A 15,818-nucleotide genomic window follows, 5' to 3' on the forward strand; every position below is an offset into this window, starting at 1 on the left:
AGGATTTAAGGCAGGAAGGGATAGATTAAGACTGTGTTTTGTGCAAATGCAGTTGGGTTTATGATCAGGACTGCTCTTATCTCTAAAGCTGCTAACTTTCAAGCCTTGAAGGTAAAAGATAAACACCAGCTGCCAGTCTTTTAGTTGTACAACAAGAAGGCCTGGACAATGAGAACGCTTTTTCTGAATTGGTTCAACCAATCCTTTGTTCTTGAAGTCAGGAAGTACCTTGCCAGTAAGGGACTGCCTTTTAAAGTTCTTTGGATTTGGGGCAATGCCCCTGGCCACCCAGAACACTGTGAGTTCAACACTGAAGGCTCTGAAGTGGTCTTTTTGTCCCCAAACACAATGTCTCTAATTCAGCCTCTAGAACACGGGGTCATAAAGAGCTTTAAGGCTCATTACACATGGTACTCTATGGAAAGGATTGTCAATGCTGTGGAAGAGAACTCTGATAGAGAGAATGTTGTGAAAGCCTGGAAGGATTACACCATTGAAGATGTCATATTTTTTATAGAAAAAGCTGTGAAAGCCATCAAGCCCAAAACAATAAATTCCTGCTGGAGAAAACTGTGTCCAGATATTGTGCATGACTTCACAGGATTTACAACAGAGCCAACCAAGGAAATTATGAAAGAGATTGTGGATACGGCAAAAAAAAAAAAAAAAAAAGGCCGGGGGGAAGGGTTTCAGGATATGGATCTTAGAGAAATTCAAAAGCTAAAGGAGATCACAACAGAGGAATTAACAGAAGGCGACTTAACGGACATGCGTGCTTCCAAACCACTGCCAGACAAGGAGGAAGAAGATATAGAAGAGGCAGTGTCAGAAAACAAATTGACATAATCTGGCAGAAGGGTTCTGGAAATTCAAGACTGCTTTTGACTTCTTTTACAACATGGACCCTTCTTTGATATGGGCACTGAAACTAAAGGAAATGGTTGAAGAAGAATTAGTACCGTATAGAAACATTTTTAGAGAAATGAAAAAGCAGTAACGTCAGACAGAAATTATGATGTATTTCCATAAAGTTACACTGAGTGTGTCTGCATCTCCTGCCTCCTCTTTCCCCTCATCCACCTCTTCCGCCTCTGCCATCCCTGAGACAGCAAGACGAACCCCTCCTCTTTCCTCTCCTCAGCCTACTCAACGTGAGACAGTGAGGATAAAGACCTTTATTATGATCCACTTCCACTCAATAAATAGTAAATAGTCATCATGCCATACAGTTAATAAATATATTTGTTGTATATGTGTGTGTGTTTATGTGAAAATCTAATAACTGTACAGCAAGACTGCATGACATGTTTTTGTGTCAGCAGCATCATCGCCTAAGTATTCATCATGTAGAATATCATGTGCAAGACTTGTATTGAAGTGGATAGCCTATCCTTACATAGGCATAAGGTGAGTGATATTTAATATAAAATTAACAATGTGTTAGTTTTCTTACTGTTTTATAAATTTGCTTTTAAAAATGAATTACCATACAGTATGCCTCTCCCTCTCATGATTGGAGAAACTGTATATCATCACAGGTAAGTGGATTTTTTTAATGTAACAATTTTTCCCGTACTGAACTATGAATATGGTTGTAATAATGTATGTCATAAAAATTTGATAGTGATTTAGTCATTAGGGTATAGGCTATACCATCATGAAACACTAGTATGGATTACACTAGCTTACCATAAAGCAATCGTACTGCTGCTTCTTCATTATCAATGCATGAATCATTATACCTATAAATATGGAATCCTTTTTCACATTATCTTTTCACTTTTGATGTCTAGTACTACTAATACAATATAACATCTACAGTGCTTTGTATCATTTAAGACAATATTGATATAGGTACTGACAGATGATTCATCCTGTAAACAGATGATGTAAATAAACTTATAGTATCAATAAACACAGTTTAATACTGTAAATATATTTTCTCTTATGATTTTCTTAATAACATTTTTCTCTAGCTTACTTTATTGAAAGAATACAGTATATACTACATACAACATACAAAATATGTGTTAACCGACAGTTTATGTTATCGGTAGGCTTTCAGTCAACAGTAGGCTGTTTTGGGAGAGTCAAAAGTTATGCTTGAATTTTCAACAGTGTGGGGGGTCGTTGCCCCTAAATCCTGCATTTTTTAAGGGTCAATTGTATATATTATAAAAGCAAATGTGGATGTCTTGTGGCCTCCTCTATTTTTTGAGAGTTTGTATAAGACTATTATTATTTCTTCTTTAATATTTGTATAAGATTATTATTATATGATAGAATTCACCAGAAAAACTAGGAGTCTGGAGGCTACTTCTGAGTAAGGTTACTGGTTTTGAATTCAATTTCTTTTTTTTTTTCTCCACTGGATTCGATTTATTTAATAGATACAGAACTATTCAGATTGTATATTTCATATTCTGTCAGGTTTGGTAGCTGAGTTTCTCAAGAAATTTGTCCAGTTCATCTAAGTTTTCAAATATATTGGTAGAAAGTTGTTTATACTCTTTTCTTATTATCCTTTTAGTGTTCTGCATTATGGACAATTAAGGCATATAGCCTCTTTCGTGGATGTCCCTGAGAGTGTTAAAAGAAAATTCTCGCAGTGGACAACATTCTGACTGTTCATTTTATCTGACAGGAGAGATGACCAGAATTATACTTTTATAATAATTCATGAGCAAGGACTGATGGTTTGGCTGGGAGATTAGACTTGAGAGGAGCATGACTAGATAAATGATGAAAAGGAGACCTGAGGAAATGCTACGTGGAAGAAACTTTCCAAGTGTGTACAGACTGTGAAGATATTTCTGAATGCTCACCAAACAGTAATCTGAACAAAGCTGCATCTTAATAATCAGGTGGACAAGATAATCTTTTCTGTGGATATAAATCAGTCTCATTCCCCAGCTACCCCTGTACTTGATAAGTGGCTGATGAATAAATTGGCCATGCAAGCATGCTCAGAAGTTATGTATGGGCTCATCAAATTATTTCCTACTCACTAAGGCTGATTTGGCTATAGCCACTGCTGAGTCCCTAATCTCCCAATAACAGAAAGCAACAATGAACTCTTGATATGGCATGATTCACCAGGGGAACCAGTAGCAGATTAATTACATCAGACCATTTCCATCACTAAAAGGACAACACTTTGTTCTCAGTGGAGTAGATATTTACTCTGAAAAAGATTTGCCTTCCCTGACCATATTACTTCTGCCAAAACCACCAACCATCATCCCACAGAATGTCTTCTTTACTGTCATGTTATTCCACACAGAATTGTTTCTAACCATGGAACTCGTATTTCAGCAATTGAAATATGGCAATCAGCTCATGCTTAGGAAATTTATCATGTTCCTTGTCACTCTAAACAGATGACCTGTGTCAACAGTGAGATATCTTAAAAACTGAACTGTGGTACCAGCTTGGAGGAAACACTTGAGGGGCTGTAGTAATGTCCTCCATAATAGAGTATATTTTCTGAATCGATGACCATTTTTGTCCTTTTTCTCTCATGGCCAGGATTTAAGAGGCTTAGAGTTGAGACTAGACACGAGAGTGGTTTCCTGTCCTCACAGCTCTAGACTCTGCTTGTTTAGAGGTCTTAATTCACAAAGACATAACGTTTCTTCTACCAAGAAAGGTAATATTGATTCCATTAAACTAGGAGATGATATTGCCACCTGGTGGATTTAGAATACTCTTGTTAATGAACCGACGGGTCAAGAAGGGGTTATTTACTGGCTAAGGTAATTGATTCTGACTGCAGAAATGATGATAGGTTGCTATCACACAACAAGGGCAGGAGAAACTGTGTCTGGAATGCAGAAATTCTCTGGATCTACTCTTAATACTTCCATATTTTGTGGTGCAAATTAAGGGAAAATTAAAACACCCATTACAGGCATGAATGCTAATGGAACAACCCTTCAGGGATGAAAGCTTGGGTCACCTCTCACAAGACAATAAACTATAACCAACCGAAATTACAATAATGAGGACTTGAGATGTTATGAATATTTCTTATGTCAGGATGAATATAATTGCATATATATTAACAAATTTTTCTTTATTCTCTCCTATTCCTTTGCTAGCTAACATAAAATATGTTGTATTTATGATATATATATTACCTATACCATCCCTAATATACAATGCTTTAAATGCTCATATCTTTTAAACAGATTAAGAAGATTAAGCAGATTAAGAAAGAATATATAATAATTTACATTGCTCCACATATTTAATACTTCTGTTGCTTTTTATATCTTTCAAGTTTCTATCTGGTTTCCCTCAGTCTTAAAAAATTCCCTTAGCAATCTTTGTAGTGTATATCTACTGATGTCAAAGTCTCTCAGTTTTTGTTTATCTGAAAATGTCTTTTCTTTACATTTTTGAAGAATATTTTCACTGGATATAGTTTCAGGGTTCACACTTTTTTTCTTGTACATTTTAAAGAAGTCCCATTTTTTTCTGACGTCTACTGTTTCTGGTCAGAAGTTATCTGTCACTTATATCAATCTTCTCCTGTATTTAATGTATTGCTTTCCTGTGTATGCTTTCAAGATTTTCTCTTTGTTCTTTTTCTTCAACAGTTTGACTATGATGTGCATGATTTTCTTTATATTTATCCTGCTTGAGATGAGCTGAGTTCATTATATATGTAAGTTCATTATTTGTTTAATATTTTTTCTGTTTCATTTTCTATTTCTTTTCTTCTTTTAGGACTCCAGTTACATTTATGTTAGACAGCTTTTTAACTTCCCATAGGTCCCTGAGGCCTGGTTTATTTTTGGCACAATACTTTTTCTTCTATTCTCCAGTTTGGATAATTTCTATTGCTCTATTTTCAAATTCATTGGGCATTTCTTTTGTTTCCAATATTTTTTTAAGCTCATTCCATAAAGTTTTCATTTTTGTATTGTAACTTTAAATCCAGAACGTTGGTCCTTCAGTGGAGTTTTCTCTGCTGAAATTCTCTATCTGTTCAATAATTGTAGACATATTTTTCCTTATTTCCTTGAACATACTTTTGATAAATGTTTTAATGTTCTTGTCTACTAATCCAGCAGGATCAGTTTCTTTTGACTACTTTTTCTTTTGACTGTGGTTCATATTTTTGTGTTTATACATATGATTTGTAGTTTTTTGTTATATATTGGATGTTGTAGAGGATACATTTCGGACTCATTCTTTTTGTTTTTGAAAATTGCAGAGTTTTGTTTTGGCAAGCAGTTAACTTGGCTGTCTTAAGCTCCAAACTCTGTGCCCTACATCCACATCAACTAAAAATCACTGCTCAGCTGTTGTCTTTATTTATTTTGGTCTGGGCTGCATGAGCCTCTACTGTGTCTATGCACTTCAGGGATCACTTAAGAATTCTCATTGAGTTTATATACCTAATTTTGGGCTGCACAACCTGTGGATCTCTTCTTCGCCAAAATTCCCCTCTCTCTTTCCAGCCATTCTAGTAGCCCTGATGTCCATCCTCTGACTTGTCAAGCTAATAAATGGCCTGAGTTCTTAATTACCTTGTGCCCTAAGTCAAAAAGTCATGTATTTTAGAATCTCACCCAGAATAATTACCTTCTTTCAAGGGTCATACTCGATTTTAATCACACTCCAGTGGGATCAATACATACCTTTTAAATTTTGTCTATAGCTTATAATTGTTATCTGTGTTAGGATTAGCCCCATACAAGCTCCTCCACCATTACAAAACTCTTTGGTTTTATTTTTAAATTCTTTTTCTAATTTCCTCACATGAAGGCATGGCTCATTAAGTTTCAGTCTCTTTTCTTCTAACTCATACATGTAAAGCTATGGTTATCATTCTAAGGGATGTTTTAGTAAAAACCTACAAGTGTTGATATGTAATATTCTTATATTAAATTAAAATGTTTTTATTATTCTGTGGATTTTTAAATTGAATCTATGAATTAGAAGAGATTTTCTAATTTTTAAATATAAGGTGATGTTTTAGTTACCATTTTGTTACTGATTTCTATTTTAACTTCAGAGAACATATTCTATATGATTTAAGTCTTTTAAATGTATGTGGACTTTTCTGTGTAAGTTTTGTGCTTTAAAAGAAAGTGTAGGGCTTCCCTGGTGGCGCAGTGGTTGAGAGTCCACCTGCCGATGCAGGGGACACGGGTTCGTGCCCCGGTCCGGGAAGATCCTACATGCCGCGGAGCGGCTGGGCCCGTGAGCCATGGCCGCTGAGCCTGCGCGTCCGGAGCCTGTGCTCCGCAACGGGAGAGGCCACAACAGTGAGAGGCCCGCATCCCACAAAAAAAAAAAAAAAAGAAAGTGTAATGTGCAATTGGTGGATGAGTTTTCTAATGTGTACTCACTTAAGGAAATTTGTTAAATATGTTGTTTAAATATTCCTTAAGCTTACTTACTGACTTTTTGTTTGTTTTCCTTTTTTTTTTTTCCTCCCATATACTGAGAGAATTGTGTCAAAACCTCCCATAATGATTGTGGATTTCAGTATTTCTCTTCGAGTCTCCTTGTAGAATTCTCAATCTTGGTTTTACATATTTTGAGGCTATGTCATTGACTGCATATAGATTTAATATAACTTTATCTCTCTGGTAAATTGAATCTTTTAGTATTATAAAGGATTTTTTAACTCTAATAATTATTTTCTCTTAAAGTCTTTTTTTATGAAGTATTAAGATAGCTATGTAGCTTTTTTGTTATAATTAGTCATTTTCCATACTTTTAAGATATCTGTATTTTTATGAGTTGTATGTATCTAAGGTAAGTAGCATATATATTTTTTGGTTTTTTAATCCAGCCTGACATGTTTGTCTCATAACTCAAATATTTCATTCATTTACACTAAGTGTACTAACTGATATATTTGGGTATGAATTTACCATTATATTTTTTGCTTTCTTTATATTCCATCTATTCTCTTTCTTTTTGCTTTTATTTCCTTCTTTTGGATTTTATTATTATTATTATTTTGCTTCCTAGTTTGTAAATTATGTATTCTATTTTCTTTCTTTCAATAATTTTGCTCCACAAATAAAAATATTTACAGGTAACTTATTAATGCCTCTTTTTATCAATTACTTTACCTTCATTCTGGATAATACAATGACCTTAGAATCCTTTAACTTCATTTGTCCCACTCGTTCCCTTATATGCTAACATTAATTCTCTCTGTATCATCATGGTATTTAAGCACCATGATACATTACAGTTATAATTTTATATTACCAATATTATTTGTATTTTCTTATATCTGTACCACAGTGTTTGTTCTTCATTCTTTGCTCATTTCTGACTTAATCTGGAATTATTTTCCTTCTGCTTGAAGCATATCTTTTTTATATTTTATAATTTCCTATAGTGTGGATCTTCTGTTGGCTACCTCAGTTATTATACTGTAGATGACATTACATTACCTTTTGACTTTCACTCTACCTGTTGAGAAATCAGCTTTTAATGTTACATTTAATCTTTTGAAGACAATTCATCTTATTTTTATGGCTGATTATGAGATTTTTCTCTCCATTTTTTGCTTTCAGCAACTTCACTACTATATTTCTAGGTGTGGATTTCTTTTTATTTGCTTTGCTTTGGATGTTTTCGCCTCTGAATTTGCATACTGACATTTCCATCAATTCTAAGAAATTATCAGGCATTTCCTTAAATATTGCCTATTCCCCATACCCTTTCTTCTGCACTTCTTAATTTAATGGTCTACATTTTTTGCCCTCCCTCTCCTATTTTCCATCTGTTTCCCTCTCATGTGCATTTTCCATAGTTTCTTCTGACCCATTGTTGCTCTTCATCTTCTTCTATGTACTTCTGAAAGTCACCTTAAATCTATTTTGGAAGGATGTGGGATGAAAATACATAATTCTCCACGTTTCCATGTTTCACACTGTCTTCCAACTTATTATTACTTTCCTCTGGATTTCTGTGAATGTTAATTGAAAAGTAAAGCAGATGCACAGGACAAGGGAAAAAAAAGCAATAGCTTAAAAAATGGCAGTGTCAGCTTACTTATACACATAAGTATGTGAAGAAAAGCAAAACAGATCAGAAATAGCATAAAGGAAGCAGTGATTGAGATATGAAAATGTCATCTTACTCAAAATATGAGTAGGGATGAAAAGTAAAAATAGAAAGATCAAAAAGTACTAAAAAGGAAGAAATAACTGGAAACACAGCAATTTTATCTTAGTGTACAGTGATACACATTTTATACACGTGTTTAACAGTAATCAACTCGGAGGAAAATATTAAAATGTTTCCTTTTAAAGTTTTACTCATGATTACAATACCTGGGATGGTTTATGTAGCACATTCTCTCAATTCCTGACAAGCACGAATTATTTGTCTCATTGACAATTTGCTGCTGCCCTCTAACAATAGGGGTTAGTGAGTTATACCACACTGAGTACTGTAAGCAATGAAACATATCTATTCAAACACATAATAATAACATAAGAAGATATGTTCTTTCAAATCATCAGATTGGATACTTCACTTTAATGATCAATAACATGCTTGAGGTATGTTTTCCTGAGTACTGAGGTTTCTTCCCCACCTTGTCTTTAGCATTTCCCCCTCATATTGAAGGAAAATAGTATAGAGGTTAAATGTTATACTTCCTAAACTTACTGAAATGGGTAGATGTTTAAAATCTATTGTTTGGGGCTTCCCTGGTGGCGCAGTGGTTGGGAGTCCGCCTGCCGATGCAGGGGACACGGGTTCGTGCCCCGGTCCGGGAGGATCCCACATGCCGCGGAGCGGCTGGGCCCGTGAGCCGTGGCCGCTGAGCCTGCGCGTCCGGAGCCTGTGCTCCGCAACGGGAGAGGCCACAACAGTGAGAGGCCCGCGTACCACAAAAAAAAAAAAAAAAAAAAAAAAATCTATTGTTTGCTATCCATGTTATTTCGCCTCTTTAAGCCATAGCTTCTTCACTGGTAAAATGAAAATAAAATGTTTTCACCACACACACACACAAAAAGATAATATGTAAGTTGATGGAGGTGATAGCTAACGCTATAAATTTAAATTTTCTAGTAGCCACATTAAAAAGGAAAAAGAAACTGATAAAATTGATTTTAGTGATATATTTTATTTAGCCCAATATATCCAAAATATTACCATATGATCAATATAAAAGTTATGAATAAATTATTTCACATTTTTTTCTCTAAATCTTTGAAATCTAATGTGAATTTGGCACTTAGAGTACATCATCAGACACGTTTCAAGTGCTCACTAGATACGTGAAGAGGGAGGTCTACTGTATACATAACAACACAGTTGTCTAAAAGATTACCTCAAGAAATCAAGGATTAAGCATATTATGAGAATTATAATGGCAATCACTAGATGACCTAAAAAATGGAAACTAGACAAGTCATTTTTTAGTCATTGAGCCAATAAATTGTATCAAACTGATGTTCTTACTGCAGCAGAAGAAAATTTTTCCTCTGCCCTTCAAGGTTCTTTTGGCTGGTCTAATAATTAAATTGACATAAGAGAGATTAACAGGAGAAAAACAAATTTAATTTTGTACCTACGGTAACCTCACATAGACATGAGAAGCTCAAAGACAGTCAGGCAATTGAAGCTTATTTGCCACCCTGAGCTAAGAAGAAAAGGGTAGGAGTCTGGGGCTTCAAAGGCAAACAACAGAGTTCATAGGAAGGTGGGAAGAGCAGATGTTTAGCCAACAAATTTTTGTCATGCCATGTAGAGACACTGAGGACAGAGAGGACCTTAAAGAAACAGGCCCTGCAGAGCTCCCCCCATCTTCCTATACCTAGCCCATTCTCTTTGTAATTATCCTCTGGTGACAGCCTTATTCCCGGAGCAGGCCCTCTGTCTAAATTCTTTTAGGCAGTTGAATGGGAGGTGAAAATCTCTTCTTGAGTCTGTTAGGCCTTGGCTGTCTTCAGCTCAAAATAATCCACATAACAAAGTGGCACATCCTGGGGTAGCCTGCCTTGAACCCCATCATACTAAATAGTTACCCAGTATAAAATGTGTGTAAGAAATTCTCTTTTCATTTATTTGGATTACGCTTTACTTTTCTGAATAGATTCTTTGGCTATTTTAGGATAGTATTTATTTTTGAGGGACTAAACACTCAAGAACTAACGAATCCCATGACGTCATTAACTACCTTCATTACACTTAAAATGGGTGCATTTCATTACATGTTAACAATATCTTATTTGGAAAAAGTGCTTTGTTAAAAATATAAAGAAAATATAGAAGAACTGACACCTTTAAATACGAATACAGTTTTAAGATCCTTTGCATTTACTCTTCCTTATTTTTGGAACATGTTTCTCCCACTTCCTTCTGGCTTTTACTCAAATGTATCCTTTACAGATAGCTTTCCCTCCCTACCTAATCTAAAATGGCAATTCTATCAAGCCCTATTCCCCATGCCTTCTTTATTTCTTTATTACTTGCTATTTACCTCTGACATACCACACACTTTTTTATTTATCTTGTGTGTTGTCTCTTGCTCCTCTGGAATGTAATTTCTGTAAGGGCAGGGATTTTATTTTTTGACCTGTTTAGTCTACTGTGGTACCTCTAGAGCCTAGAATTGTGTCCTGTGTCTGATACTGAATATATACTTGTTAAACTTGTAAATGAATTTGTATATTTAATTCATTATTCTTTTTTTTTTTTTTTTTTTTTTTTTTTTTGGTACACGGGCCTCTCACTGTTGTGGCCTCTCCCGTTGTGGAGCACAGGCTCCGGACGCGCAGGCTCAGTGGCCATGGCTCACGGCCCCAGCCACTCCGCGGCATGTGGGGTCTTCCCGGACCGGGGCACGAACCCATGTCCCCTGCGTTGGCAGGCAGACTCTCAAACACTGCGCCACCAGGGAAGCCCCGTTCATCATTCTATTTTAACAATTCATTTCTGCATTCAACAAACGTTAATTATGTCCTTTGAAGTATTATACTAGGTTCTGGAGAATGGGGGCTTGAATGCAAATACAAGAATAATTTAAACTAGGGGCTGGCAATTGTAGGGGAGCAAAATTTGCCACCCTAAAACGTCTCTTTGGCATGCGGATTAATTTAAGCTGAAACAATCAAGAAACAGAAGACTCAGGAAGTCATTCCTTTTACCTCTCTCTTAGCTGCCTAAAGAATCTGGATAAAGGGAATTGAGCTATCACCAGAGATATCTGCAAAGAACACGGGCTATAGGGGTGGTGGGGGGGCAACTCTAAGCGAGGCCTAAAGATCAGAGTCCACTCTGTGTCCCATTGTCTCTGCATGGCCCAGCAAACAGTTGTTTACCAAACATTTGCCTTTTCATCTTCATGTCAGTTGCCTTCCTCCCATTTGAAGTCCCAAACCTCTACATGACAAATCCTCTTCTGTCTTTAGCTAAAGATGGTATATAATGTGAAGGTTTCTGCCATTTTGATAAGTTATTCAGTTTCCCTGGGTTTCTCCTATGCATACATCTCATTAAACTTTTGTTTGATTTTCTCCTGTTAATCTTGTCTCAAGTCAATTAAATTCATAGGACAGCATAGAAGAACCTAGAAGGGTAGAAGATTTCTTCCTCCCTGACAGAATCTATAGCTCACTGGCCAAATACAGGTGAGAAATAAAATATTGCCTGCCATATCAGTAAACACAGGATGTCACAGTCATACGCAATTGCAGCCACCCATGATGGTGAGCCCCAAGAGAACTCAGGAAGGAAACAAAGGATACCTGCCATCTACTAGTCATCAGACTGCAGCCACCCCCAAGGGTGCAGCTTGAGGAAACTCAGGATGTGAAAACACAGGATATTGGCCCCAGATAGCTGGGGTGCATATCAAAGGAATGATTTCGGTGAGCCTGGGACTCTTGCATCTTCCCATACATAGAAAAGTGCTGAATTCCTTAACTTGAAATATCCGGCTTTCTTTAATTAACAATAATCTTTTGACATTCAGACTACCTGTCCTTTGTTGCAAAACTCCTATATATCCTGGCTTCCCCCCTCATCTCCTGGGAGAAGTTTTCTCAGGGTTACTTGAGATGCTGCCTCCTGGACTTGAAGTCCTAAGAATGTCCTCCTAATAAAACATAACTCTCAACTTTTAAGCTGTGCATTTTTTTTTCAGTCAACACAGTCTATAACCTGATTTTATAAATAAAGTTTTATTGAAACATAGACATGCTCAGTCATTTATGTCTTGTCTATGGCTGTTTTCACACTACAGTAGTAGAGTTGTGTAGTTGTGACCAAAACCATACAGCTCTCAAAGCTGAAAATATTTGCCATTTGATTCTTTATAAAACATTATGAGGGGCTTCCCTGGTGGCGCAGTGGTTGAGAGTCCGCCTGCCGATGCAGGGGACATGGGTTCGTGCCCCGGTCCGGGAAGATCCCACATGCCGTGGAGCGGCTGGGCCTGTGAGCCATGGCCGCTGAGCCTGTGCGTCCGGAGCCTGTGCTCTGCAACAGGAGAGGCCACACAGTGAGAGGCCCGCGTACCGCAAAAAACAAAACAAAACAAAACAAAACAAAAACATTATGAGGATCAGGGCCTGATGAACCCTGCCCTAGAGAGGAAAATTCACTTCAACTTCTAAAGCCTTTATGTTTGCAGATCAAACTTTTGATTACTGCAATAGTATTTTTAGCAAACAAATATCTTGGTTTCCTATGAAACCAAGCTTTGAACACATCAAACTGGAAGTTGTATACTTTATTATTGACTGCACTCTAAATGAGTACACAGTCAAACATTTCTTATCTAAATCTGCCTGGAACTCAGCTAAAAGTTAGTGCTAACAGTCAATTTTAATGATTCATAGAGTAATTATTTACCAAAATCATTTAATAAACCATGATTCCATTGCTAAAACATTATATATAGCTACAAAAAATTCTGGGAGAATACTTTGTGGAGTCCAAAGGAGTTTGACATACAGGGCTAATAAAATAATAGCAAAACATGTAAATAACATGCATTTAAAAAACTGCCTACCACATCTGTTGTTTACACTTTCCTTTATTCAAAGAAATTTTAGATAACTTATTTAGCAGAAATAAAAGTCATTGGTTGAAACTGATTTTGGCTCTGGCTGGAGCCTCCCACTATTTAAAGCAAAGTTTCAAAAAATTGTATTTCAAATTCCAATAGAAGTATTACTGTTAGGTAGCTGGTCAGTCATGAGTGGGTCCCCCCCATCCTGGACAGGGTCATCTTTCCCTCCCCCACCAGGACACTGGTGACCAGAACACGCCCAGAGATCCTCCCTCTTGTGGCCAAGGACCACAGCTAGGTTTCCAGCCACAGCAGGGCCAAGCAGGACAAAACCGCAGTACAGGTTAGCACAGGCGCACCAAGACCTACAAGGTGACTCAAAGTAACCGGGGTTCATTACGCCATATTTGTAATAAATTAGCACTGTGGTTCCCTCTTCCCCGCCCCACCCCACTCGGGTTACCCTTGGGCGTTTATAGGTAAGAAGCTGCACATTAGAAGAAAAGTTATATAACCTAAAGCTGTCGATCAACTTGTCAGTCAAATGATGCAGGACACAGGGAGGGACAACCACTCTAAAAAACCCAAACTTACCCCATTGCGGGGCTGCTTCTGGTTTCCAGACAGCCTGCTCTCATCCTTTCTCAGGAGCATACTTTCGCTTTGCTTAATAAACCTCTTGCTACTTAAAACTGCTCTATGCCTCTCATCTGAATTTTTCTCTCGAGAGTACAAGAAGTGAGGAAATCACCGTTCTGCCAGTGACATATTTGGTGCTGTGACTCAGATTGCTGCCAAGGTAAACTGCATGTCTCACCTGACTTCACTCTCCCTCTCTCATGAGAACGTGCTTCCTCTCAATCTCTGCTTTGTTTGCTTTCCAAGACCCACAGGGCACAATCTCAGTCCACTTACTGTGTTATGGCGATCCCCAGTTAAGGGTGGCAGGGGGTATCCCCCAGGCCGTGCAGATCCAAATTAAACTCGGGTGGCAGCTGACGCTGTCCTTGGGACCTGGTGGAAATACAATTTCCAACCATGAAGGAGTCCACTGAGGCCAAGGCTTTTCTCCCCTTGATCTTTCTCCTTCTCCTCTATCACTCTATCTCTCTGGACTCAAGAAGATCCACCAAGATGACCACCAGACGTCCAAATTAACGTGCAGCAAATAATTGGCAACTTGGTCAGGTGAGTTTCCCCTCTGTGGCTGCTAGAGCCCAATTCCCCCTCCCTACTGAAACCAAGAAGCACCCAGTGGGGCTCCTGGGTACGGAAGCCTTTCAAACAGTCGCTAATCAGGGAAGGGAGGGAACGAAGAGATAAGGGAGGAGCAGCCAGGAAACAATAGAGCAGCCTTGGGGCAGGGTCCTGGTTCCACCTCAAGGGATATACATAACAATATCTTTGAGCTCTTTACAGAACTAAAACCCCCCCAGCAAATGGAAGTTGTTAGCATTCTTCATTCCAAAGAAGACCACCTGAGGCCAGATTAAAGGAACCAGGGAAGCTCATTAGGAGACTACCTGAGGCCAGATTAAAGGAGTGCAGGCCCTGTACACATTCTGATTGTTATCAGCAACCCCACCCTTGAACCATTGCTATAAAACTCCTCACCAAATCCTCCCAGGTGGGGACACGCAGTTTTGAAGGGCATGAGCTCCCTGTGTCTCCCTTTGCCTGGCAAAGCAATAAAGCTATTCTTTTCTACTTCACTCAAAACTCTGTCTCTGAGATTCAATTCGACACCAGTGCACAGTGGCACAGTTTTAGGAGTCACTACTTGTTCTTAGTCCCAGTCTGGTTCCAGGACACTGGAACTGCATCAGTGGCCCCATTTGGGGGACTCTGTGCATCCTCCTCTAGATTTGCAACCCAGCCCTTAGTGGTCAAGTACCTTTCTCAGCAGGCTTACGAATCTCTCTTGGGAAGCGTCATGACTTCATACCTTCCCTCCTGTCCTGGATTTCTCTTATATCCTCCTTCTCTCCTAACTTCTTAGACTGTCTATTGATCCTTGAGCCTCCTGGCCAGCTTTGCCAGCAGGTTGGATGTTGCCTTTTTTACTTCTGTGGAGAGGTAGCCCTCTTCAACAGCACAAGGACCATATCCTGAGGGGAACTTTTGCCTTGTATTGTTATCACTGCCTTGTGGCACTCCAGCACTACCTCTACTTGCTTCTCTGTCTTTTGTTTCAGTGATAAAGGTAATCCATTTAGTTGGCTCAGGGCCTAGGTCTTCTCCCTCCCCCTCTTAAGAATTTAGGCCCTGGGACTCTGGTAGCTTTTTCTCCCACTGGCTCTTGTTTGTTACCTTGACTAATCCAAAGTTCACCAACACTTTACCACTCCCCAAACCTCCCCTACTTATTTTAAGAGGCTTGTAAGTATTGAGGGAAAAAAAGCAAAGCTTTTCTTCTGGCCTTAAGGAAACAAACAGACATCCTCCTAGGAGGAACTTGCCTTTCTCCTCCTATGTCTTTGAAATGCAAATGTCCTACCTGGTCTTTTCCAGGAAACCTTATCTCCCCCATCTTTGTAAAACGCAAATTTTGAAAAAGTGGGTAGTAATTTAAAACTTGACTTGCCAAGGACCAATAGAAATCTTAAGTATCTTAAGTTTGCCAATCAGAAAATGTTAATATAACAATTCAATGATTTGTTTCTTGGTTTTGTTAAGGTCTTTTAAAGGTTACAAATTGTAATAATAAAAGCTGCTAAAGTGATAAGGGAAGTATTTCAGTGTGTAAAACAAGTAGGATATGTTGAACGCAAGAGAAGGTATAAAGACTGGACATATATTTTTGTTGAGGAAA

Source organism: Pseudorca crassidens, chromosome 3 (genome assembly GCF_039906515.1).
Source record: "Pseudorca crassidens isolate mPseCra1 chromosome 3, mPseCra1.hap1, whole genome shotgun sequence".
NCBI classification, from domain to species: Eukaryota; Metazoa; Chordata; class Mammalia; order Artiodactyla; family Delphinidae; genus Pseudorca; species Pseudorca crassidens.